The sequence below is a fragment of the Vulpes vulpes genome, chromosome 8 (assembly GCF_048418805.1).
Source record: "Vulpes vulpes isolate BD-2025 chromosome 8, VulVul3, whole genome shotgun sequence".
Classification (NCBI taxonomy): Eukaryota; Metazoa; Chordata; class Mammalia; order Carnivora; family Canidae; genus Vulpes; species Vulpes vulpes.
In genome coordinates, this window is record NC_132787.1 from 97,672,118 (window position 1) to 97,697,213 (window position 25,096).

Sequence of the window (25,096 nt, forward strand, 5' to 3'; positions counted from 1 at the left end):
GTAGTGGATTATAATATAGTGAACATAGAAGAAATCCATGTATCCGTTCTACTATTAAAAAATATAAATGAGGAGCCCATGGGTGGCTCAATGGGTTAAGCATCTGGCTCTTGGTTTCAGCTCAGGTCATAATCTCAGGTCCTGGGATGAAGCCCTGCCATGGGAAGCAGGGAGTTTGCTCAGTATTCTCTCTCTCCTTCTGCCCCTCCTCCTGTTTGCAGTATCTCTCTCAAATAAATAAATACATATTTAAATATGTGTATATATATTAATGTATATTTATATATGAGCAAATACATATATATGAGCATATATATATGAACAAATGTCTGATTGACTACATACATACATACAAAATAGTAAGGAAAAGCTTTTGTTAAAGCAAAATGGCACATAATAAATGCAGAAGGGATTCTAGAGTTAGAAAAATCAGTGTTTTGCAACAATCATAATAATAATGATTTTAGACACATATTAAAATGGGTGGTGGAACCCATGGGCAAGAGTTTGTTGAGGCAGAGGATATTTACAGAGTATTTTCCTGTAGGTTACTTTTTAATCACAAAAGGGAGAGCTATCTTACAGTTGAGAAACATGGTAGATTAAAGTTAACATCACCAAAAACTGGACAAACTGACACATTGTAACCCACAGAACCGAATATCGTTTCTGAGGCGTACTTGCCAAAAATGCATAACCTGAGTCTAATTAAAAGGAAACTCAAAAACTCGGATGGAGGGACGATTTACAAAACAACCTGTCTGTACTCTTCAAATGTGTCAATGTCATGAAACTAAAGACTTGAGAAACTGTTCCAAATTAAAAGGATTAAAGAGACTTGGCAAGAAAACACAATACATTATCCTGGCTTGGATTCTAGATCAGAAGACAAGTGCTATAAAGGACAGTATTAGGACAACTTAAATATAGGTCTGTATGTTGGATAATAATGATTCTTTAATGTTAAAAGTGCTTACTTTGAAAATATGACAGTATCTTCTTAGAAGATAAAAATTGAAACATTTAGGGGTATAGGGTCTGCAACTTATCCTTGAATGGTTCAGCAAATAAAAATAATAATGGTGATAATAAATAGTTTGTGATCATTCATGCACATGTGACAAGGATTACTATTTGGTGAATATAGACAAAAAGCGTGCAGGAGTTTATGGTACTGTTCTTGTATCTTTTCTGTACATTTGAATTTTGTAAGAATAAAAATTCTAAAAAATTAGAATAACTAATGCTCATGACTGACTAATGAATTAGTTGCTTTAATATGTTCCTGAAGGAAATGTGAGTTGATACAAACTATCTGTAAAAAAAAAATTCAATGATAGCCAAGGGTCTTAAAATATCCATACTCTTAATTCACATCTCTAGGAATTTATTCTAAAAGTTAATTATGAAATATGGGCATAAAAACAGTTGTTGAAAGATACTCACTGTTAGATTATCTATTTATTTATTTATTTATTTATTTATTTATTTATTTATTTATTTAAAGATTTTATTTATTTATTAATGAAAGACACCCAGAGAGAAAGGCAGAGACATAGGCAGAGGGAGAAGCAGGCTCCAGAAAGCCTGATGTGGGACTCGATCCCAAGACCCCAGGAAGGGGCAGATGCTCAACCACTGAGCCACCCACTGTTAGATTATTTGAAATACAAAATCTCTATAAAATCAAAGCCATTAGTTGAATTATGGTATATTTGTTAATCAAGCATCAGATATTCATCAAAAACACATTAGAGTTTTTATTGATGTTGGCAAGTGCTTCTGTTATATTATTACAGGTTAAAAAAGCCATGCCAGATTATATATAATTATGATCCAAATTATCTAAAATAAATTTTTCATAATAGAAAATGACATTCACCAAAACATGCATAAGAATGATCCGTGGCCATGGATTATGAGTTGTCATTATCATTTTATTTGTATTTTCCAGTGTTTTCCACCTTGTTTTGTTTTCTACAATAAGAGAGAGAGCTCTGAGCTCAAGGCCAAAGGACCCCCAACTAGCACATGATTATTGGTAAGGCCCTTCCTGTCTCATTGTTCTTCCTCATCTTTGTGGTGAGAGGCTTTGAGTGGAGCCTTCCTCCTATATTCCCTCCTGAAGAGAAAACACAACAAGCAACATGAGAGCTTGTGGGGTGAGAGGCTGAAGTAGGCACTGTACAGAAAATATCTGAAGTCCTGGTCTATCTGCAAAATGCATGTGAATTTTTTTCATTCTATTTTATAAGATGGGTGTTGGTTTTAATATGACAATAAAACTGGTGTGTGGACCCTAAAAGTAGACCATTTTAAGAAACAAAGTTCTCAAGAGATTTCCAAGTTTTCCTAAAAGTCTTTAAACCCAAGTGACAAGAAAGCCAAATGGTCCTCGGAAGAAAAAAAAAAAAAAAAGTACGGCCAGCGACTGCATTATTTTCCACTTTGGACAATTGGATTTCAAACTGAAATAAAAGAACAAGTGAAGTCTGCACTTTCAGTGAAAAAAGTTGTCGAAGAGACTCAATTCCATGGGGTTAGTATTTAAAAACGAAGTGTAACGACCTATTTGGATCTTTAGCAAATGTTTTTAAATAATCCTACTGTGAGCCTCAGATGAAAAGAAGTTTTGCAAGGACCCAGAGTACGCTGGAGATGATGAACTTGTAGAAAAACAAAGTCCAGAGGAGTGTCTTTAATTGTGCGCTGTGAGATTTACTGGGGCCGGACAGGGGTCAGGCTTGGGGTCCTCCCTGTTCACAATCTATAAAAGATGATATAGACTGGTTAATTCTGCTGACAACACAGAGCTGAGGGAGGCATAGCCCTTCAATAACAACAACAAAAAAACCCCAGCCAAATTCAGAAGTGTTTGGGGCTGAAAGTTCTCGGAAATTAGCTGATGCTAGTTCATCAACACTCACATTTGGGGGAGAATGTGTGACCCTACAGAGTAAATGTAGAAGACCCACCAAAAGTTGTTTTTGGCACAAGAAAGAAGATTACATTAGTGTAACTTGAATTCCTGGATTGTTCTGGACAATGCCAAGATCTGGGACTCAATTCTAGATAAGGCAAGTTTCCCAGCCTCCTATTTTAGTCATGTCATAAAGAAAGTGTAGCAGTCTGGGACAGTGCACACACATTTTTAGTGGGTTGGAACACTTCACCTTTGCTTTACCTTTGGTAGGCTGGCCACAGAGCACGGGCTACTTAGGCCAATCACTGGCCTAAACAACCCAAGAAATCATGATACATGAGGATTCCAGATTGGTATTTCTTGAAGGTCTATGGAGGCTAAGCAGAAATACTATCTTCTCCTGAAGAAGGAATGGAATGAATCCAATTTATTTGCTGTTAAGTACTGAATTTGTTTCCCTAATACAGACGGTGTAGACATTTCTTACAGGAGGAAAGGCCATTGACACTCATAATTTTTTCTGTTCTTCCCACTGCTTTTTATTTTTTCCAAACAAAATATTTTGCTTGGGCTTAACTACATTTTGATATCTGGATACATCACCTGAGTTTGGATGATCTCATTCTCTGTTAAACTGTATTGTTGCACTGTGAATAAAGCTAGAAAGTGGGGTTGCAAAGGTGCTATTTTGTTGGGGGTCAGGGTCTGGCTGTGGTCTTTGGAGTGAATTGTATAGGTGGGAAGCAGTCTGAAACCATTCGAATTAGCAAGATTTTAGGATCATGATTGGTAAAGTCACCACTGCATTTTAGGATTTAATGTGGAGAGTAAGATGTATCAGGTTACAAAAGATGCAATTAAATTATGAAGAAATGACCAACATAGAGGCTGATGGATGATAGCCACACAGCTGAGGAGAGCTTGTTAGTGGCCTGACACTCAAAGAGGAGGATATTCTCAAGGAGGGTAGGAAAGCAGTCCCCTAGAAGCCTTGTACGTCCAATAATTTATTCTATACCCCCTAGAACCAATATCTAGGGGTCACATGAACACAAGGAGCCATCACCAGAGGTCCGCAGGATTTCTGAGAGCCTGAGGAGTGGGAGGAAGAATACTTTCAGAGGAGCTTGAGGATTTCGGACTGGTCCTTCCTGGGAACACAGTGGGAAGCATTGGTTGCTGGTTAGTGAAAGGGACAAGGGAAAGGGCCACATTTCATGCAGATAATCACTGAGAAGAGACTGCCACACTGGGTGGTCCTAGAAAGCACGAGCAATTAGAGAAACAGAACCACTGGGACAGGAGGGAAGCAATGGGGCTTAGAGAAAATTAGCAAACCTTTTTAGCAGGTGATGCCCTTGGTTCTCTATAAAACTGGGCAATGAGATTTCCAGGTCAGGTGAAATGCTTGATTTCTTTCTTTCTTTCAAGATTTTATTTATTTATTCATGACAGACACACACACACACACACACACACAGAGGCAAAGACACAGGCAGAGGGAGAAGCAGACTCCATGCAGGGAGCCTGACGTGGGACTCGATCCCAGGTCTCCAGGATCAGGCCCTGGGCCAAAGGCAGGCGCTAAACCACTGAGCCACCCGGGCTGCCTGAAGTGCTTGATTTCTAAACATGTCCTCCTTTAGACCATTGAATCCTCCTGTGAATTGATCTTGCCATCTGCATCTTGCTTTCTCTTCTAAGCAAAGCGGAGGAGGTTCACTCCAGTGATTTGAACACAAGTCTTACAAGATGTAGGGAATGCACACCATTTTGTGAGAATGCTCTTCCTTTTCAAGCTGTTCTGAGTTCTGACAACATGCTAGAGGTGACGGCAAGGAAGTTGTAGCACTTGGAAGGCCTCAGAAGAGGGAGAAGGAGCTGACTCCAAGAGTAAAAGGTTGAATGATTGTCAGGCGGGGGGCCAAGGAAAAGGGGAGCACTTCTGCCAATTCTCCACTCCCCCACCACGCGCTCCAGCTTCCCATCTGCCGCCAAGACACATTTTATTTTTCTGACATGAAATATGTATATAATTCTAGCCTGATTTTTTAAAGCACAAGAGGGTTGATTCTGTTTATGCCTCCCTCCAACTCCCACCCAGTACAAACATTGGCCTCCAGCCTGGTGGTGACGACAGGATCTAACAAAACAGAATCCTAGAGCCAGAAAGTAGATGGCTAAGTAAATATACCCCCAAACACTGACATTTTAAGCTGAATAGGTGCGGTGATGGAGGGCTTGGATGAGGACACATGGGAAAGATAACTGCATGGGAAGACTGACTTTTGGGTAGGAGGCTAATGCTATTCATCCAGTCCCAGCATTGGGACTTCAGGTGCCCTCTTCTGCATTTGGATCCAGTGGTTGATCGCTTCTCGGCCTTTTGGCTAAGATCAAGTGGATTCTGGTGGTTGAAACAGGAAAAGGGTAGCTTCATTGAAATGGGATCTGTGTCAGGACATTTCATATATGTACCCAAAGTACATAGCTTGGCAACTTCATGAACAAATACGATTCAAGTAAGAAAGGAGGACTTAATGCAAATAAAAGGAATTGGGCAATTGAAAGTATGTGAGTCTGTGAGTTAATGTGCTAAATTATGGGGGGGCTTGTGGTGTGCCAAGGCACGTCCATTGGATAATGGGAGCCACCACGTTCTGCACCTTATCTCATTTCTTTTAATCCCCATGTGGTTACATGTCTGCTATGGGAAGAACATTAAAAAACATCACCCCCATTGCAATAGGCAGGGATCCATGGCATCAAAAATCTTATATAATTTCTCCTTTATTAGAGTTCCTGAACAATTATTAAATTTCAACCTTTGTTTCATTCTTTCTATGAGAAGAGTGGTTCGTTTTCTTTTCTTTTTTTTTAAAGATTTTATTTATTAATGAGAGACAGAGAGAGAGAGAGAGAGAGAGAGAGAGAGAGAGAGAGAGAGGCAGAGACACAGGCAGAGGGAGAAGCAGGCGCCATGCAGGGAGCCCAACCTGGGACTCGATCCCAGGTCTTCAGGATCACACCCTAGGCTGAAGGCAGTGCTAAACTGCTGAGCCACCCGGGATGCCCTAGTGTTTCATTTTCTAATATGTTCATTCCTAGCCTTCCTCGCTCAAAATATGTATTTTTAATGTGTTTTTGAATGAATACATCAATGATGATGATTGCTCACTCTCAATAGCTTGATTCTGAGGAACATAAAAGAAAAATGTATGAATTCAGCTTCATTTCTAATAATCGTTCTACAATCTAAAAGAACCCAAAACCAAAGCAAGACCTTCTTCTATGCGGCGGCTTCTTTATGTTGCTCCTTTACTTCCAGGTACTGAAGTGCAAAGGAGGGTCATTCTTTTTTTTTTAATTTTTTATTTATTTATGATAGTCACACAGAGAGAGAGAGAGAGAGAAAGAGAGAGAGAGAGAGAGGCAGAGACACAGGCAGAGGGAGAAGCAGGCTCCATGCACCGGGAGCCCGACGTGGGATTCAATCCTGGGTCTCCAGGATTGTGCCCTGGGCCAAAGGCAGGCGCCAAACCGCTGCGCCACCCAGGGATCCCAAGGAGGGTCATTCTTATTGGTGTGATCAGTAGTTTCAGAGAACACCTACTCTCTAGTGGCTAAGGTTAGATTTTGGCTAGGGAGGTATTTGATGTTTGGGGGAGCTATAGACGATGAAGTGTATGGATCATATTGGGGTGTGAATCAAGCTGAAGCTGATTCTTTAACTTTAAAATCATTGGACTTCAAATAATCTTATTTGATTATTTCTTCCAAAAGTAGGGAATATTAAAATAAAATAAAACTTGCAAAAATATCCTTGAAGGGTTTTTTTTTTTTTCTGGATTTCTTTTCCCCCCTCTGTCTCCCTTATCCCATAACTCTGTTAATGTCCCTGCTTGTCTTAGAATGGAGGCCTCAAGTATCTGTCACCAGTACTTTGATTGCCCAAGGTAAATTCAAGATCTGAAAAGAATCTTTCCATAGATTATAACTCAGATCAGCATTAGTCATCCTAAAACTCAATATCAAAAGACATGCACATGTGGGGAAATGCCTTTAACTAAGTTCTTTTTTAGTTAGAAAATGTTATTCTTAATAAAACTGGCTGGATGAATTTTGAGCATTTTTAATTCTTGGTATTTGTCACCATGCCTACAGGATACACAGCCCCTCACTGGACTGCTCCCTGGCTAATCTTCTCCTCAGTTTTTGGCTTCTCTTCTATCTATGTTTAGACATCTGAGCTCATCACCACACTCCCCTTTCTCCAACTATTGTTGGGCTCTTTCCCATGCCCTGGCCTGCAAGTTGGACAGCTATCCAGTAGGATTCTCACTACATTAAGATGGTATCTCAATAGCAACAGGGCTCTTCTCAGCCAGAACAAAAGGAGTATCTTCTATTCTTCTCAGCCAACATGAGGGATTTCTGGAGAATTGTAGCTGAATGTGAGATGGTTCTTTATCGGGCTGGATTATCTACCATCTTCCATTTTTTGTGATGTTCCCTTTTGAGATGCATTTTTCATATAACACCACATGTATCATTGCAGTTTTCATATTCCACAACTTGGAGGGGAGGCCCATTCACACAGACTTGAAGGAGAACCACATTTCCTTAAAGTTTGCAGTGCACAGCCCAATAGCTGTCTTGTGGCATGTATATTCTTAGACTCACTGTTTATTAGCACCGAAAGGGAGAGTATAAATAATCTACTCCTAGTTTCACCTTACACAGGTGAGGAACTGAGGCCCAACAATGGAGAGTCTTATGCATTTTCATACAACTAGTTATTTGTCGAGTGATGTATGAATTTAAGTATTGACCCCATATCTCCTCACTATAATCCACATTTCAAGCTAATAGCACCTGGTGGGGGATAAACTTTTTTTAAATATATAAAGTTAGTTAAAGATAATTGTTTGATGAAATTTAAGACCTACGTTGACCAACACAGGTATATTCATTCCTTAAAAGCCATTGATAGTTGAACTCAAATTAAATTAAAATTTTATTCCAAAATTGCTCACATGAAGAAATGAATGCTGTTCTCTTTTGGGGGGTGGGAGGGGCAGAGGGATACACACAGAGAGAGAATCTGAGCAGGCTTTATGCTGGGCAGGGCTTGATCTCACTACCTTGAGATCATGACCTGAGCCAAAGTCAAGAGTCGGGACATTTAACTGACTGAGCCACCTAGATGCCCCTATATGAATGCTATTCTTAAAGAGGAATAATAATAGCATAAAATATAAAAGTATGAGCTTATAACAAATACTAAAAAAAGACCCACAGTGATTACATAAAAAATGTCCAACCTTGGGCAAAACCTACTTTTCAGGTGCTGTTCACTAAATGGCATAAGATTTATCCTTGATAGCTAGTTTATTTATCAAAAGAGAGGGCTGCAAGCTCCTGTGCTAGGAAGAACACTGGGCTTGGAAGTAGAGGGCTGAGATCCCTAGAACTGACTATTCTTGACCTAGACAAGTTTATTCCCTTCTTGAGTTCTTGACTTACCAGGTTGTGAAAAGAGGATAGACTAGACTATCCCTATGGATTCTTATCACCTTTAATATTGTACAATTCATTTTTCTAGAATTAGGTATAAGGTAAAGACATATAAGTGTAGTAACAGGGGCCTCTGAAGAGTAAAAGAAAACTAGCCTAGGATATCTAACTTTCAGAACTGTTGCCTATATCTCCTTTTAATGGGATCATTCTGCTGTACTTCTCCTAGGTATTATAGGTATTATATGATTCTCTCCTTACAGTCTACTAGATGGAGCTACAGTGAAATGTCCTGGTTCCTCCCTCCCATCACTATCTCTATTTTCTCGATCTTGGAATTTTCTCAGCCTTGAAGCCGCTTGTTGGCTCTGAGCTGGGGATTTGTTTATTTGGTGTTTTCCTTCATCTGAGAATTCTCATCCAGGACTCTCTGTTCTGTGTTCCTAGGCCCTGTTCTCTGTGCTCCCAGCCTCCTCACTGATTATTCACTTGCACGGTTTCCCTTCATGGCTCATCTTTTTCATTTGTTTCTTGATGCTCGTGTCAGTATATTTAAAATCAAGCCTGGTATTTCTGGAATCTTTCTAGCAAAACTTTGTTTATTTTTCCTTTCTTCTTTTTCTCCTTGTTTGATCATCTGTGCCTTTCCTATAGTTTGATTCCAGTAACAATTGCAGAAAATATATCAGCACAGTTAAAAATGTTCCCATTTGTTTACTGGAAACTTACTTCTCGCTCAAGGTCTTCTTTCTCAGAAGGTGTCCTCTTCCATGTGGTATCTCTTGGTTTCTGAAGCTTCCTCATAAACCAGAACAAAACATATCCCAATGTGGTAGGCAAAGTTTCTGAAATGAACTCCTCCTCCCCTAAATGTCCTGACATAATTTTCCAAACTTGTGAATATAATGATATGTTTATGATTTTATGTTCTGCTGGATGGCACAGTTGTCCTTAAAATGGAGAGATCATCCAGGTGGACTTGATATAATCACATGAGTCTTTAAAAGACATGAGATTTTAAAAGTCTTTAAAATCTCCATCCATCCCTCTATTTTAAAAGCAGAGGGATGGATGGAGTTTTGGAGTGTGAGGTCAGCTGCTATGAAGACGAAGGAGCCATATGGAAAGCAGGAGAGGGAATGTCAGTGGCCAGATGAGTCAATAAGGAGATGGAGACCTCTGTCCAACAACCAATAACCATAGGGAACTAAATCTGACCAACAACCTCAATGAGTTTGGAAGTAGATTCTTCCCCTGAGCCTTCATATGAGAGCCCCATCTGGCCCTATCTTGACTTCCTCTGGTGGGGCCCCAAGCAGAGAACCCAATTACACTGTGCTCAGACCTCTGACCTACCAAAACTGTGACATAATCAATTAGTGTTGTTTTAGTTGGTAAATTTGTGGTAATTTGTTACAAACAATAGAAAAGTAATATTCTCAGCTGTTGTGCTGATTGGTGCTTCTCTCTTCCAGCTTCTGTATCCAGTATCTACAGAAGCAGGATCTTTGGGTTCGTTGAATTAAATCTGTTTGAACCATAAGTTTCTGAAATACAGATGTTAGAGGAAGCTTCTAATTAATACTTTAAATAATGTTAATTTATGGGATACAGGCTTCCAGTTATGGAATGAATAAGTCACAGGAATAAAAGGCGTAGGATAGGGAATATAGTCAATAGTATTGTAACAATGTTGGGTGATGACAGATAGTAGCTACACTTGTGGAGAACAGAGCATAATGTATAGAGAAGTTGATGTTTTACACCTGAAACTAATGTTACATTGTGTGTCAACCAAACTCAAATAAAAAACTAATAAAAATAATAAAAATAATTTTGATTTAGAGTTGCAATATTACCATAAATGAAGAGAACTGGGAACAACCTGGCACAGAGTTTCTGTTACTCAGTTAGCAGTAACTGAAATTTCCAAATTAGCAAATTATACTCTAACCTCATTTAATGACACAGTGGAGGGAGGAGGAGTGTGGAAAGAGGGTGTCAAAGACATTGGACCAATGACATGAAAAACGAATCCCTTATTGCAATTTTAAAAGTAAATAAAAGAGTAAGAACACTGCGAAAGTAAAAGGAGGCTAGACTAGAAAAAAGTCAGAAATATTCTAGACAAGTTGATGGATTAACTCTGAGAATTTGATTCAAATCACTTATAAAATAGCCACTGCCTTTGGAGGTAAAGGGAGTTAGGTTGGAGAGAAAAAAAAAACAACTCTACATATGTAGGCAATCCCTGAGCATTATTCTGTGGTATGTTTGTTCTTTCTGCCTCACTACAAAGTGAGGGATAAACTAGGAAACTGTAGAGATAAATTTATTTTTATGCTGATGATTTGAATCTGTGAATATTAAACACAAGTTAACAGAAGAATAAGATTAAAGATAAAAGAAAGTCAGCTGTAACAGATTTCCACATCAGATAGCCCTGAAGCTTTGAAACTCTCAAAATGATTTCACCTAAAAAAAAGTCAATAAAATATAGATTCAAATGCCTTGTCCGTGAATAAAATTGGAAATATTCAATTTGGAAAGCATCTTTAGTGAAAAAGAAGATCTAGAGATGTCAAACAAAATCAGGTCTTAAATGTATCAATTTGGTGATTTTTAAGTGTTTTCATTTCTATATATCTGTCTCAGAATGGCATACCACTTGTGTATCAAAAATTGTCATTACATAAACAAAGTTATTTTTATAGAATAAAAGTATAAGAATGTGCCAGTGTAGCAACACTTGTGGCCTGTGTCTAGCAAGTACAACAAATAGTAGAAACCATCTATGAAACCAGGGACTTGAAAACTTCAGACTGAGAAAAATTAGGGATTGTGTTCAGACATTTCCCTGCTATTGGACAAAGTCAAGCTGTGACAGCTTCTAAAAATAAATCTTTGGATGGCAGTCCTGTGTCAGTTCATTGGGGTGTACGATGAATGACAGCTCCTGAGATTGCTGGCTTGAGCTGGAGGCTTGGGAGGGGATGAGAGAGGACCACTGAGATCAGAAATATGAATACTAATGAGTCAGATGAGGAGGGGAAGGGGGAGAAGGAGAGTATTCCAGGTAGAGAAAACAGAAAGGAACTTAGGCAGCCCATGCTACTTCTTTATGGGGTCGGTGATGTTGCCAACCACAATGAAAATGACATTTTCCCATATTTCATAGGTAAAATGTCCATGGCTCTTCTTTCGTGGTATTTTCACTGCATCTCTCATGATATTTTCAAAACAGCTTGTTGAGCTTTGTAAGGCAGGAATTTATTACCCCAGTTTTAAAAATGAAGAGATCAAAGTCTCAAGGGAATGAAGTGGCTATTCTTAATCATAACTGACCACCTGACACAAGCTGTAGGCGGAAATGTCACCATGAGAGTGTGTTATTTACATATATTTTACAATTTTTGCATTTTACATGTTAATTTATTTAACTGACACCACTAGGTGTAATCATTAAAATGATCTCCATTTGGAAGTAAAGAAAGGAACATCAGAGGATTTACATATTTATCCCAAATCAGCTGGTAACTATGAGAACTAACCTCCATTGCCTACCTTGCCCCTTAGCTGGAATGATGAAAGACCTATTTGAGGAATAGAGCAAGCCCTAAATAATTCTCATCTTCCTGAGTTAGTCACATGGACAAATCAAGACAACTTAAATCTGTTCCACTGTAGGCTTCCTTCCTACATCACCATGTAGCTTCATTGGAAGCTGCCTATGATTCACTGTGGCAAACATCAAGGTATTATCTCATTTGTCCTGTGTATATTTCAATGGTTAACAGCCATTGGCGAACATTTGCTAATAGAATATTAAATATACATCTGCTTATTGTGTTAAAGGAGAGTTCCTTCAATTTTTTTTTTTTTTTTTTTTTTTAGGGAGAAGATTAGAGAAATAAGAGAGAGCTTGACAGATGATGGGGGAAATAGGGAAGGGGGAGCATGGGGGATGATGGTTCCAGGAATATGGAGAAACTTGGAAGAATGCCCAGAATTTGGAGTGGGAGCTAGGGAGGGAGACACAGGGAAAATAGGGAGGCGATAAAGACAGCCTCAAAGTGTAAGGAGGCCTTGAATGTCAGGACAGGAAGTTTGAAATTGATGATGGAGGTGTGGAGGAGACAGAAGAGACATTCAGGGAAGCAGGGAGTGATGCTGTCTTGGGAGCCTGGGAGGCCTGCCATGGGGATAGGGAGGCTGGGACTTCGGGGAAGGAAGGATTGCAAGGGGAGGGAGAATTTCCAACTCTCATGTGCCTCACAGATACATTAAAAAAAAAAAAAAGCACAATGAGGACTATAATGAGGAAATAAATGTCATAAAAATGTTTGATAGCAGATGGGACATTGAAACACGAAGAAATGCCAATAATCTCCAGCCAAGAGCAATAAGAGAAAGAGTTTGGTCTAGCTGACCTCGAAATTCTGTTCCAACCTTGCAGAGTCTGTAATTCTATGCTTTGGTTCAATTTATTGAATTCCACTTGCATTTATTTGCCAGCTACCGCCTATGTAGAAAACACGATGCAGTATGCGGTAGTGAAGGGCAGGGTGGGAAGGGGATATGAGATTGACTGTAATCCCTCCTCTGAAGGAGATGTGTGTGTCCTTGAGAGAAGATCTTGTAAACTATAATGAGTAAATAAGCTCAGAAGATTATACATGCAATGGAAGCCCAGAAGGGAAGGTAGACAAACTTAGTCATCTATGAATGTGATGATTTTAGGGACTGACAGACAAAAGTGAAGCCTCTTATCAGGCGGAGGTAAAATTTGTCTAAGAGGGGTAAGAAAAGTGCTCTGAGAATGATAATTTTGGAGGCAGAATTTTAAGATGATTCCTAATGAAATGCACTCGTGTATAATTCCCTGTCCTTGAGGGCAGATGGGACCTGTGACATGCTTCTAGCCAATGAGACTGTCAGAGGTGATGGATGCCACTCCTGATCGGATTATGTTATATGGTAAATAAGGTAATAATCATGCATTTGAAGAAGTGAGTTGCCATTTGAGATATGTCTGCTTCATAAGGAAATTTGGGGCCTCAAGGAGCTGAGAGCATTTCCCAGTCGATAGTCAACAAGAAAGCAAGATCTCAGTCCTACAACTTCAAAGGACTGCAGTCTGCCAACAAACAGGTGAGTTGGAAAAGGGCCCTGAACTCCAGAAAGGAAAACAGAGTGGAGAACAGGAGACTATAGTCTTATGGGACCCTGAGCACAGGATCCAGCTGAGGCATGTCTGGATTCCAGACCAACAGAAATGATGACACAATAAAAGGTTGTTCTTTATTTATTATTTTTTTAAAAGATTTATTTATTTGAGAGAGAGTAGCAGAGGAAGGGCAGAGGGAGAGAGAGGGAGAGTCTTTAAGCAGACTGCTGAGTGTGGAGCCTGAAGCAGGGCTTGATCTCATGACCTTAAGATCATGAACCGAGCCAAAACTAAGAGTTACATGGTTAACTGACTACATAACCCAGACACCCCAAGGGATGTTCTTTAAATTACAAAGTCTATGGTAATTTGTTATACAGTGATAGAAAACTAATAGTATAAACAGTGATGTCTGGTTGAAGCTCTGAGTACACGTTGAGGGTCAGTGGGAGAAAAGGCTCAAAAGATAATTTGGGACTAGACAATTTAGTCTGGTCCAAGTTAGAATATATGTAATGAATAGAACCTGACTCAAATGAGAACTAAATTAAATTCCAGTGGGTAGGACAGTGTTGGGGGAGACTGTGAACTGCCATATTCTGTGGTAATCATAGAGGTGTGGTTTGGGGAATAGGTGGAGGAGTAAGCCTAGAGAAGCAGGTAGCAACCAGCCCCATTCTATCTTTCCAGCACTTGCCTGGCATGTGGCTGCAGTTTGCAGCCATTGGGATGACTTGCTCTGTGGCTATACCACTCTCTTCCAAGTTCCCAATGTATGCGTCAAATCACTATGTCGTTCACACAAAATTAATATAGTATGTCAAATATATGTCAATTAAAAAAAAAGCCTGAGCATGTGCCATTAGAAGGCGCAAGGCAGGAGTGAATTATGGCTGGATAAACTTGCCATGGAATCCCAGAAGTAGGAGGTGGGTGGAAGCCTTAAATACGTCTCTCCTAATCTACTTATCTAATGAGTGGAGTTAGTAATTCTACTAACAAATCACTGGCTACCATAGAAAGACCGGATTGTTAGACCTTGTCAATCATGAGAAGACTCTGTTTATCTGAGCTGTAATTTCATAGAATCATGATTATCAGAGATGAGAAGTACCTTTACAATTATTGAAAGGTGAAAAAATGAAGACCCAAAGAGGAGACAGTAATTGTCCGATCGCCCAGAGTCACTCCATGATAGACCAGAGATAACCTGCACCCCTTCTACCGCCAGCCACTCAGGTGTGGGACAGACAAATGAAGGGGGAAGGGCTCATTTAAAAATGTCAACTATTAGGAATGAAAAGTGGCCGACTTTACCTTCTGAATTTATATACAAACCTAATAATTGCCCGAGCACTGCCATGGCTACTAGATAGAGCACCACATTTGGGATGAGTACATTCACCTCTCTGCCATCTCTTCTTGACTACTTCTACACCCATTTATTTGTTTTATATGTGCTTACTGCATAACTTCCTCCCTTTCCCTTTAGAAAAGCACTGCTAACAGGCTCAATTTGTATTGGGAGAAGTAAAAAGAAAGGTTGCATATAATGTTAAGCCTAAGATTTTTTTTCCTGACTCATTAACATTAAAAGTACTTTATCAAGCTGTGTGTGCACCCAGACATATTTTCCTGGATTGGAATGCTGCAGCCAGGCCAGTCCTACAGCCACCCACCCGTTAAGCATAGACTGATGTCCTGGAAGGAGGTCAGTGACTATCTCAAAATGAAGTCCCTATAGCCAGGATGGCTGAGTGGAGCGCTTTGTAGAGTCTGTCGAAGGCCTCACCTTATAGGAAATGACAAATAGGCACTCTCTAATAGCAGAATTGCCCCTGGGAGGCATTCCTGGGAAAGAGCATAAAACCACAATCAAATGACCATGCTGCTTCCCATGTTAAGTACACAGTGAGTGGTTCACGTGTGGGCTTTGGACAGAAGTCTAAAGCTCCAGATAGATGATTGGGCTGCTGGCGCCCCTAATGACTTCACCGGCCTTGACATGTGAGGAAGCAGGACATGTACCCATTAGAGGCAAATTTTTATTAGAGTGGCCATTCCAGGGATTATTAGCAACTTGTAAAGAATGTAATTACCACTTAAGCTGTATTCAGCTGGATACATTTTAACTCTAATTGAAAACAAATGTATGCTTCACTGTATGGTTGGTTAAGCCCCACGATTGTGACTGTTATCTTATTATTTGCCATTAATTAAAACAGCATGTGCTGGGATTTATTTGCAATTATGCAGTTGCAATTTGATGAAGGCTCAAAACAGACGTCTCTGTTTAGTGTTTGCTTTCCGGCAACCAGCTCAACGTGAGCCACCGTGATTTTTGCCATGAACTTTCTACAGATGAGATGTAGGTGCACTTTTGTTTCCATTCTTTCTAAAGAATATTTTAAGCTCATCGAGCTCTTCCTTACTCTTACAGGACAGGAAGGCCAGTGATGGCTATAGCCAGCTGAACATTTTAATCTTGATGACTTTCAGAAGAAATCGGTTTCCTGCTTCTTTTGATCATTAAGAGGAGTGTTTAGGGTTTTGAGCTCCTTTGAATGTTGTGTCTGTTTTTAACCACATGCAACCGTCAGGGACCTCATAGTATTTTATTTATTTTTTTTTATCTTAGATTGTATGTTTCATCCCAATGTGCTGGTAAATTTGATTTTAGGAGAATTTGATCTAAGTACGTAACTTGCCTTCTGAGACTGCATTTCAAGGCCGAGATTTGAAAATGAGAGACCTGGCTCTACCTCCCTAGTTGCTGTGATATCAGGAAGTGACTTCATATCTCTGGACTTGAGTTTTGCCATCCGTAAAACCGGGGTATAAACCTGATCTTATCTACGTAGTGGGGATATATTGAGACCACAGGAGATGACAGCAGTGGAAGGGCTTTAAATCTGTAATGAATATTCCAGAGGTCAGGATCATAATGATGAGAGTCTTCTTCTCGCTACAGACCCATGAGGTTGGTCTCCACTGAATGCAGCAAGGTCTGTGCACTTATCAGATGTTCAATAATGTTTTCTGAAATGCAGCCATGGTTTTGTGGTGTGCTCTTTAAAGGTCATCATGATGATTTAGGACAGGCACACAGAAATGACTCTCAACCCCAGATGAGGAGATTTGTATAGTTTGAAGGCAAGTGCCCAATCTCTGAGATGATGAGCTGCTGGAACACCTTCTGTAGAGCACTCTCCAAGGGTTGTTTTCCACTTGCTCTTCCACTGGCTCTCCTTGATCCTCCTTCCGTGACCAGCTAAGGGTTTCTCTCTGGGCATCATCCTGTTTTATGTCCCTTGTCATCATCATCCTTGTTGTCAATTTAAGATATATTACTGAGCTTCCAGATGCTTAGCTAAACCCAAGCTTACCTCATCCATTGTATGTTCCAACAACTATACAATATGGTAATGGGAGATGTTAGCCCAAGGAGTAGTGCCTGGAAGAATGACAGGCCAAGCTACAGAGAGGACAGAGCTCTGGATTCTAAATTCTATATAAAGGCTCTATAATAAGGCTCTGATGGAGATGGGGGATATTTGATGCCAAGAAAATGCACCTGAGGAAATCAAGGCTACTTAAAGATCAAGTTGTGCAAGAATCACCATTTATAAAGCAATTACCAAATAAACAGGCATACAAATCTGGCCCTCGTCTACCTGTCAGATCTGGCCCTTGTCTACCTTCCCGCCTTGGTTTATCAGCCACTATTACCATAATTTACTCACTAGATACATTTACTCTGCATTTGAACCACCTGAAACTTCCCCATGCTCTGGATATGCAATGTTTTTAGGCCTTTGTATCTTTTCACATTTTTTTTTTTTTTTTTTTTTTTTTGCCTCTGCCTGGAATATCTCTCTCCTATCTCCACCTCAGGGGTGGTGGTATAATTGTAGGTCTGCCTCCTTCCCATGAGTCCCTTGAGAGCCAGAGCTCATCTTATTTGTTTCTATATTTTTAAAACTCAGGTGCTGGCACAGAGTGTGCATTGACTGAATATATATAGAGATCACTGGTGTCCATTAGAACTTTCCGTGATGATGAGAATGTTCTATATCTGTGTTGTCCAATCCAATAACCGCAAACCATGGGAATCAAATCAAGTAAGAGAGGATGAACTGCTTTGCCTCGGCTGCAGAAGCTGTCCGAATACAAGACAATGCTATAAGGCCCCTTTTCTGGGTGGAGTCATCTTGCCTTTGGCACAATCATTCCTACAAGGCCAGGGAAGGTACAGGGCAGCCAGGGAGACAGAGCATGTCTGGGTCGGGGAAGAAAAAGAGCACTGCAGGGTCACCAGCTGGAACAAACAGAAACTGAACACAGCTGGAGGTCATGCTACATGCTTTCCAGATGCCTCCCTGGAACCGGTTCCTATTATATCTCTGCAAAGGAGGTGCTTGAAATAAAAGTGAAATCACCACGGCTCCATGGATATTTAAGTATGGCTCTCTAGAACCATAGTGTCCATGCTGGGGGGTACATCAGTAGTCATCACCCCACGGGGGTCCCTATGGCTTCAAAAAAACCCAGGAGTCTCCCGAATTAGAAGTAAACATTGCGCATATAAGTATTTTCCAGAAAGATGGCTTTCAGCATTCAAAAACATTTCTATGAGATTTATAAATCAAAAAGAATTTGGAACTGCTGTTAAATTTCATATCTCACCTACCGGGTCCTGTGGGAAGAACGTGAGGCTCAGAGGGCAAAAATGTCCTTTCCCAGTTCTTGCACTGAGTCAGTAGGCCATCAAAGGTGGCAGAGAAGGGACCAAGGATACAGCTTATAGTTACTCATTAGAGACCCTGTCCCATTTGCCTGGTGATCATGAGCACCTTTGGAAGTAGTGGTTCTACCTCATATTCACCTATTATGTTGACATCTACTTTTATTTTTTTTTTTCAGTCTTCACAATATATCATGAGAAACTTTCTTATGCCTAGATGAATACTGGAGCTAAGGTCAAACCTTCATGATTCCTAATGGCCACTGGAAACCGTAGACTTAGCAGAAATGATCTGTGCATACTTGCACAAACCAAATATCTGTGGACTAAAAAAATTGTGTGTTTTCCACATATGTATGAGACTCTTAAAAGAAATGTATACTCTGTTGGCATAAACAAAATCCATACACACAAAAATAAAACAACTTCAAGTGGGGCTGTGAGCTTTGAAATCTTTTCATGCCATAGGAGCTCTCATATTCACAGGGGTATGAACCACTGAGGTAGGTCTACTGCATTTCCCTGGGTTTAGCAGTCCTGAGGAATGAAGTTCAAATTGATATGTTCTTAATGAAATTATTGTTTCAAATGCTTTCCCGATTCTCCAAATCAAAGATAGCTACTTGTGTTTCTCAGGTGTGGAGGCACCCCATTCTATAGCAAGGGTTCCTGATTCTGTAAGGCCTCCCCTACTTCACTGAGGCTCCTGCCACTTGGAAGAAGCACCTGGGATTCTGATTTTAGGATGATAGGGTATAGGTTCTATCATTTTTAGGGATATTGGCCTCATCATTGGGCAGATGGGTTAGGGTTAGTGTATCTTCATCAAAATTGATCATCAAAATTAGGAATGATGGGTAAAACTGTGTATTCTGATGGGAAGGTGGCCCAGGGTTATTTGGATCACACACTGCCAATTGAGTGGCAGACATACTGTCTCGTCCAAGGTCCCAGAAGGAAACATGGCGAGTGCAGTCTGCCTGACTTACTTACAATGAAGATGCCATTTATTATGCCCTCTGCTTTGTTTATTCTAACTGGGGCTTCACAAAAAGAAAAATTAGCTTATGGGTTGTAGAGTTATGAACATTTAAAACGTACACTTTGGGAGAGACCAGTTGTTTCACATCATAGTTTTTCCCCTACAGACTTCAATTAAATTCTAGGCCAAGAAAGACCCAAGGGAATAGGACCACACACTGTACTTTAAACTGTGTTTGAGGAGATGATGGATTGTGCCCTCACAGTAGCCAGATTTTTAAAGAATGCTCCCTACCCCATCCCCCTCACCCCCGCCCAAGACATTTCCACTCAGTGTTGTTTGTTTAGACATCTACAGACAGGCACCCCATTCAGAAAGTAGAGCACAGAGGGCCTTCTTCTGCCTAAGTGTCTCAGAAGCAGATGGACAAGTGGCCCTGGTCCTTCTCTCTGAGGCATACGACGTATGTCCCCATGAAGGCTATGGGGTTGCTCACCAAAAGGATGCTCCCTGAAGGAAGTGAATATAAGCGGGGAACCTTTTTGATTGTTCTCTGTTACAAGGAAGTAGGCTCACTGAAGAAACACATTGACATCTTGCCAAGGGCTTATTAGTAGAACTGAGTGGCTCAAATACACCAGATCTTCTCCTCAATCAAGCTTGGCAGTGTTTACACCGTCCCAGAGTTGGTGTAGGTTCCAGTGCTCTCTACCTTTCCCTCTACCAATGGTCAACGCCAGTAGCCTCACCATCCCTTTACTTCTCTGCTATGAGGTCACTCCCTCTCATATCTCCTGTCAACGTTCCTTCAGTCATCCATCTCTCATCACAGATGGGTTTACAGGTTTTTCCTTCCCCAGAAGGTAGTTGTGACTGATATGTGGGGCACAATCTTAGGTATTTTGATTGCTGATGAGAGAAGTGAAAAGATGATGCTATCAAGGTGAGAAAAATGATGGGAAATGAGGATGAGAACTTTCTGTTATTGGCCTGATTTAGGATTCATAAGGAAGAGTCCTGGCTTGTTTCCTGGGAGTCAAGCTCCAGGTGTGAGAGTTACCAGGACCCCACATGATTGGAGTTGAGAGTGAATGCGGAAAACCAGTAGGATTTCACACTGTGGGCTTTTCTGTGAGAGTGACTTGCTCTTTAGCTGATGGGCGTTTGGAATAGATGACTGCAGACCCACTCCTTTCTAAGGCAGGTGTTCATAATACCTTGATTTCAGATATACCCTGTTTGTGATGTACTCCTGGAAAGAAAGAAGAAGGTTAAAAAGTTTACACAATTTCTTAAGAAAGAGACTAGATTTGGAGGTCTGGAATGATATGGTTTGGATGAAAAGATTGAAGAATGTCATAAATGCCAGGAAAACCTAGAAAATGAGACTTCTACAGATGCCCTAAAGATCTCTCAGCCCAGCAAAGCTGGCTGATAACTGGTATCTCCTTATCAACAGAGGAGGTCTTCCTGGAACTAATTCAGAAAATAGTTCATAGTGGACCAGTTGCTTTTAACAATGGGATGGTGAGGATTTTTCAACATAGACTGAAATTTTACAGAGAATATTTCTGAATGTTGGTTTCAAAAAATGGATAATTACTTCAGTTGGCGAGAATTTGGTGAACACCTAAGTGGACAGTAACCCAAATGTGAAAGCAGACTTGGTTCCGAGTGGAGGCCCACCCAGGCTCAGATGGCTTCTGGGGAGCAAAGCTGGCAACTGAATTGAAAGGGAATCTAGCACAACAGTGTCTTTTAAACAAAGTCCTTGAAAAGAAATAGAAAATAAGCTACAATAATATCAGTGGAAACATACATTTTAGGTTTTATAAAGAAATAGTTTTTATGAAGATCCTAGAAGGTGAAAACATTTAAAAAACACACTGAATTTGTTTGGTTGCTTTTCCTCATTTTGGAATGAAAGAAATTTAAACAAGGCAAAGGAAAAATTGGGTGAGACCCCGACTTCTTAATTCCAAGTCCAGAGTTGTTTTCTTTCCCCACTTAACCATCACTTTCTTCTCACCTTCTTGAGCTTCCCTTAATAGCTTTTAGTTTATTGTGCAGAAACTCTGAAGAGGCCAGGATGAAGTATAGAGGAAGTCATCGTTTGGCTGCATGTGGGCATCTGGGCTCCTCACTCTCTCAAATGGAATTATGGCTGTTTTTGATAGGTGGCGTGCTATGATAGCTAGTACAGAAGGTGTCTAGATTACTAAAAAAATCTAGTTAAATCTGGTCACTTCCCCATAGAGTTATATTTTCAACATGTATTTTTCCATAGGAACAATAATAAAACTATGGTTTCGTCCCTTCTTCTCCCTACTCCAGGTGGCTGTGTCTCTCCCTACATATGTAAAGAATAGGACAGTGCCTATGATATACTGGTACCTGGCCCCCATGCAGACCATGAGGGGAGAAAGGCAATGGTGCTTTAGGGAATCATGGGGTAGAGGCTCAGCAGAAGAGAACAGGAAGTCTAATATAAAGGACAGGGATAAAGGATCAACCTTGGGTAGTGCCAGGGTTTTAGGTGTCAGGGTAGGAGACCACAAGAAACTCCTCTCAGAAACCCTCTTTTCTGATCCTATCAGAGTCATGAGATTTTTATTATCACATTGGACCCTGAGATAAAATTCTTGCACCAGGAAGAGAGGAATGACAATTTTATCAGTCATTAATTTTGCTGAGCACATTTGGGTTTTATTCCTAAAAACTGAATGGAAAAACAGCTGTTAAGTGGACTTTTTTTTTAATCAGCAGACTCATTTATGCTGTCAGTTCTCAACTTTCTGTTCTCACATGAGTGTCGAGTTTATGTTGATTTCTGCAAAAGACAGATCATCGTCCTGAAGGCTTTTGCTCACTAGGAGTTATAAACTACCAATCTAAGGCAAAGGTTGGACAAATGGGCAAAATGAGGAATGTAAATAGAGACAATCTGTTAGGAATCTTTGCTGTCAATGGTTCTTGGTTTGGAAGTCCTTCAGGGAACTCTTGTAGTGGCTGGTCTTGAACACCCTCAGTGACTCCCATGGTGGCTTGTACTTCTGCACTTACACTGACCTTGGTTCCAGCAGTGAGGCCTAAAAATACTTGCATTTTCCAGGATTCTCTTCCATAAGAGCAAAGAAAAGCTGTCTTGCTTTCACTCACATGTTCCTTCTTATTTTATCCCTAGTCAAGACCTCTAGATAATTCTGGCAATTGTAGGTTACCTCAGAATGTGACTGTTTTCCGCTTGGTTTCTGGATCAGATCCAGGTGATGTTTGTGGAGGATCCTTTCCATTCTCATACTGGGATATCATGGAATTCACAAAGTGGGGATGCCTGGGTCCTAATAATGTTATGTCAAGGAAGGGAAAAATAGCGTTGGTATGCATTTGCCAAATATTAATTTATTTAAATATGGCTAAGTGTTGGAAATAGAAAGAACTAGGTAGTCCCTGCTATCGAGAGGTCCACAGTGTGGTGGGAGAGCGGACATATAAATAGATGATCACAAAACTGGTATGGTGCTAGCAGACAGGTATGCATGGAGAATAATGGTAGTGTAGAGAATAAAGTCATCTCCCTTACGAGTAGTAATGAGACAATTGAGACCTCAGTTGAATTATAAAAAATGATCTAGGGTTCACCAAGCCAGGAAACGGGTAAAAAAACTACAGTCAGAAAACACAGCATATACATATGCAGAAATGGATGTTATGGCTAATCTACCACTATAATTCAAGTGGGATAATATGAAGATTATATTTCCCTCTAAAATCACTGCAATTTCCCTTCCACTTATTGGATTTGTTTGTTTTGAGTAAAAAAGGTATATATGGGAGAAAGAGAGGAGAGAGAGAGAGAGAGAGAGAGAGAAAATGAGAGAAATAGGATCAATTTGCTGGACCATTGCTTGTATTACCACCACATAGAACAAAGATGGAAAGAATATCCTTCAAAATCTTTGATTTGTGCAAATACCCAGTAACTTCCTATTGCTGAAATTGTGAAACTGGACCTGAAATGGAACCTTCTTAATCAAGCCCTAGTCATTGGATCAGAACAGCACTTCATGGACTCCCAGAGACGACCTAGCTCAGGATTCATTCCTTCAGTCTTCTCTTTGCTGGTGAGGTATCTCAGAATGGAGTTCTGTGATCTGAAAAGCATATAAGCATGGGCGTTGTCCCATGAGTTACTACAAGTACATGAGCTGTGGGAAAGGTGTTCCTACAGGGTGGATGCCATTGACTCCATGAAGCTCCCAGAGGATGCAAATATCTTGGCCCACAAAGTTTGGTAGAGGGCCCAAATCCTTCAGTAGCTGTCCACATAAAGACTCGTTTTTGAGGAATAGGCCCTGGATAAGACAAAATGTATGGACAGTGAAGCAGCACCAAGGAAGGACCTGGCCTCTTCTTTGATACTGGACTCAAACTCCCCTGGGAAGCCTGCCTGACTATGGCTGTCAGAGATTGTGTCCAAATTCTAATTTGAAAGGAACAGCAGAGAGCCAACTGCAGGTGTGGGCATGCCCCTTCCTTCACCCACAGACCTTCTGGAGTAGGCTGTGCTTTCTGAGAAAAGCCTAATGAAAAGGATCAAGCTCACCCAGAGGCCCTGCTGTGCAGGAAGATTGCTTCCAAGAAGCGATTCATTTTTAGTTTAACAACTGTGCATTTGGTCCCCACACAATTTATCTTCATGCAAAATCACATACCTGTGTGCCAGATGTGCACAGCTGTATGTGAGCAACTGCTGATCTATCTGGATCGCATGCCAAGTGCCTGTTTCTTTAAATTAGGGTGGGTTGGGATTAGGGCTGTGTGAAAATGTCATTTTGAAACCAGAAACCTAGCAAGCCCTGGCTACATGGGGGTTTGAGCATAGCATGATGATGAACCTAGGTTGAATTAGTCTTTTCCAGGACCCCCCAGAACCTCCCCCTTTCATGACCTCTGAAATTCAGCTGTATACTGGGTCTGCAGAGGTTAGGCTATCTGGAGACTTGGTCCTGCCAAAGCGTGCGGCCCTTGTAAATGCTTGTGGTAAAACTGCAAAACCTCTGCCCAGCCCTCGGGAGCTTCTGGAGCAGAATAGAACTTGACATTTTTAGTTTGTGTTTCAGTTTTTACCCTCTGGCCTCAGAAGAAGCAAGACCACAAAATACTCAATGGTTCTAGAAGTAGGGCTATCTACAGAAGAGTCAGGGATGGGGGCAAGGAGAGGGCTTTCCCCCCGCGAAGCCCAGGACAGCACTGGCACATGTGCTTTCTCCTTTAGACTTGCCTGTCTCTCTTTCCATGGCCAAAAAGTCACCATTAAAAAGATTCAGACATTGTTTTGTCATTCTATGACTGATTTATTGAGTTTTCACTAGTGCCAGGCATGTGCCAGGCACTGATAGGAGGTAAAGTCCTGGGCACTTAATAAGTGTTCAAGAGGTAGCTGTTGATGGGATTATTGAAGATTTACCATTTTTTTTCCAATTATTTTGGTGACCTATCAGATGCCAGGTTACCATGCAGAAAGTCTCTTGTTAATTCTCACAAGTCCATGAGTCAGGCATTATTATTCCTATATTATTAATAGGAAAACTGAGGTCAGAGAGATTATAGCGCTCACTCAAAAATTGCATTATTTCCTACATGGTGGAGCCAGAGTGAAGACTCAGCTGAGTCTGATTTCAAATTCCATTTTCTTTCTACCATGCTGCTGTCATTCCCTCTGCCTCATGGCTGCTAATGGAGCCCAAGGAGAGGGCAGGT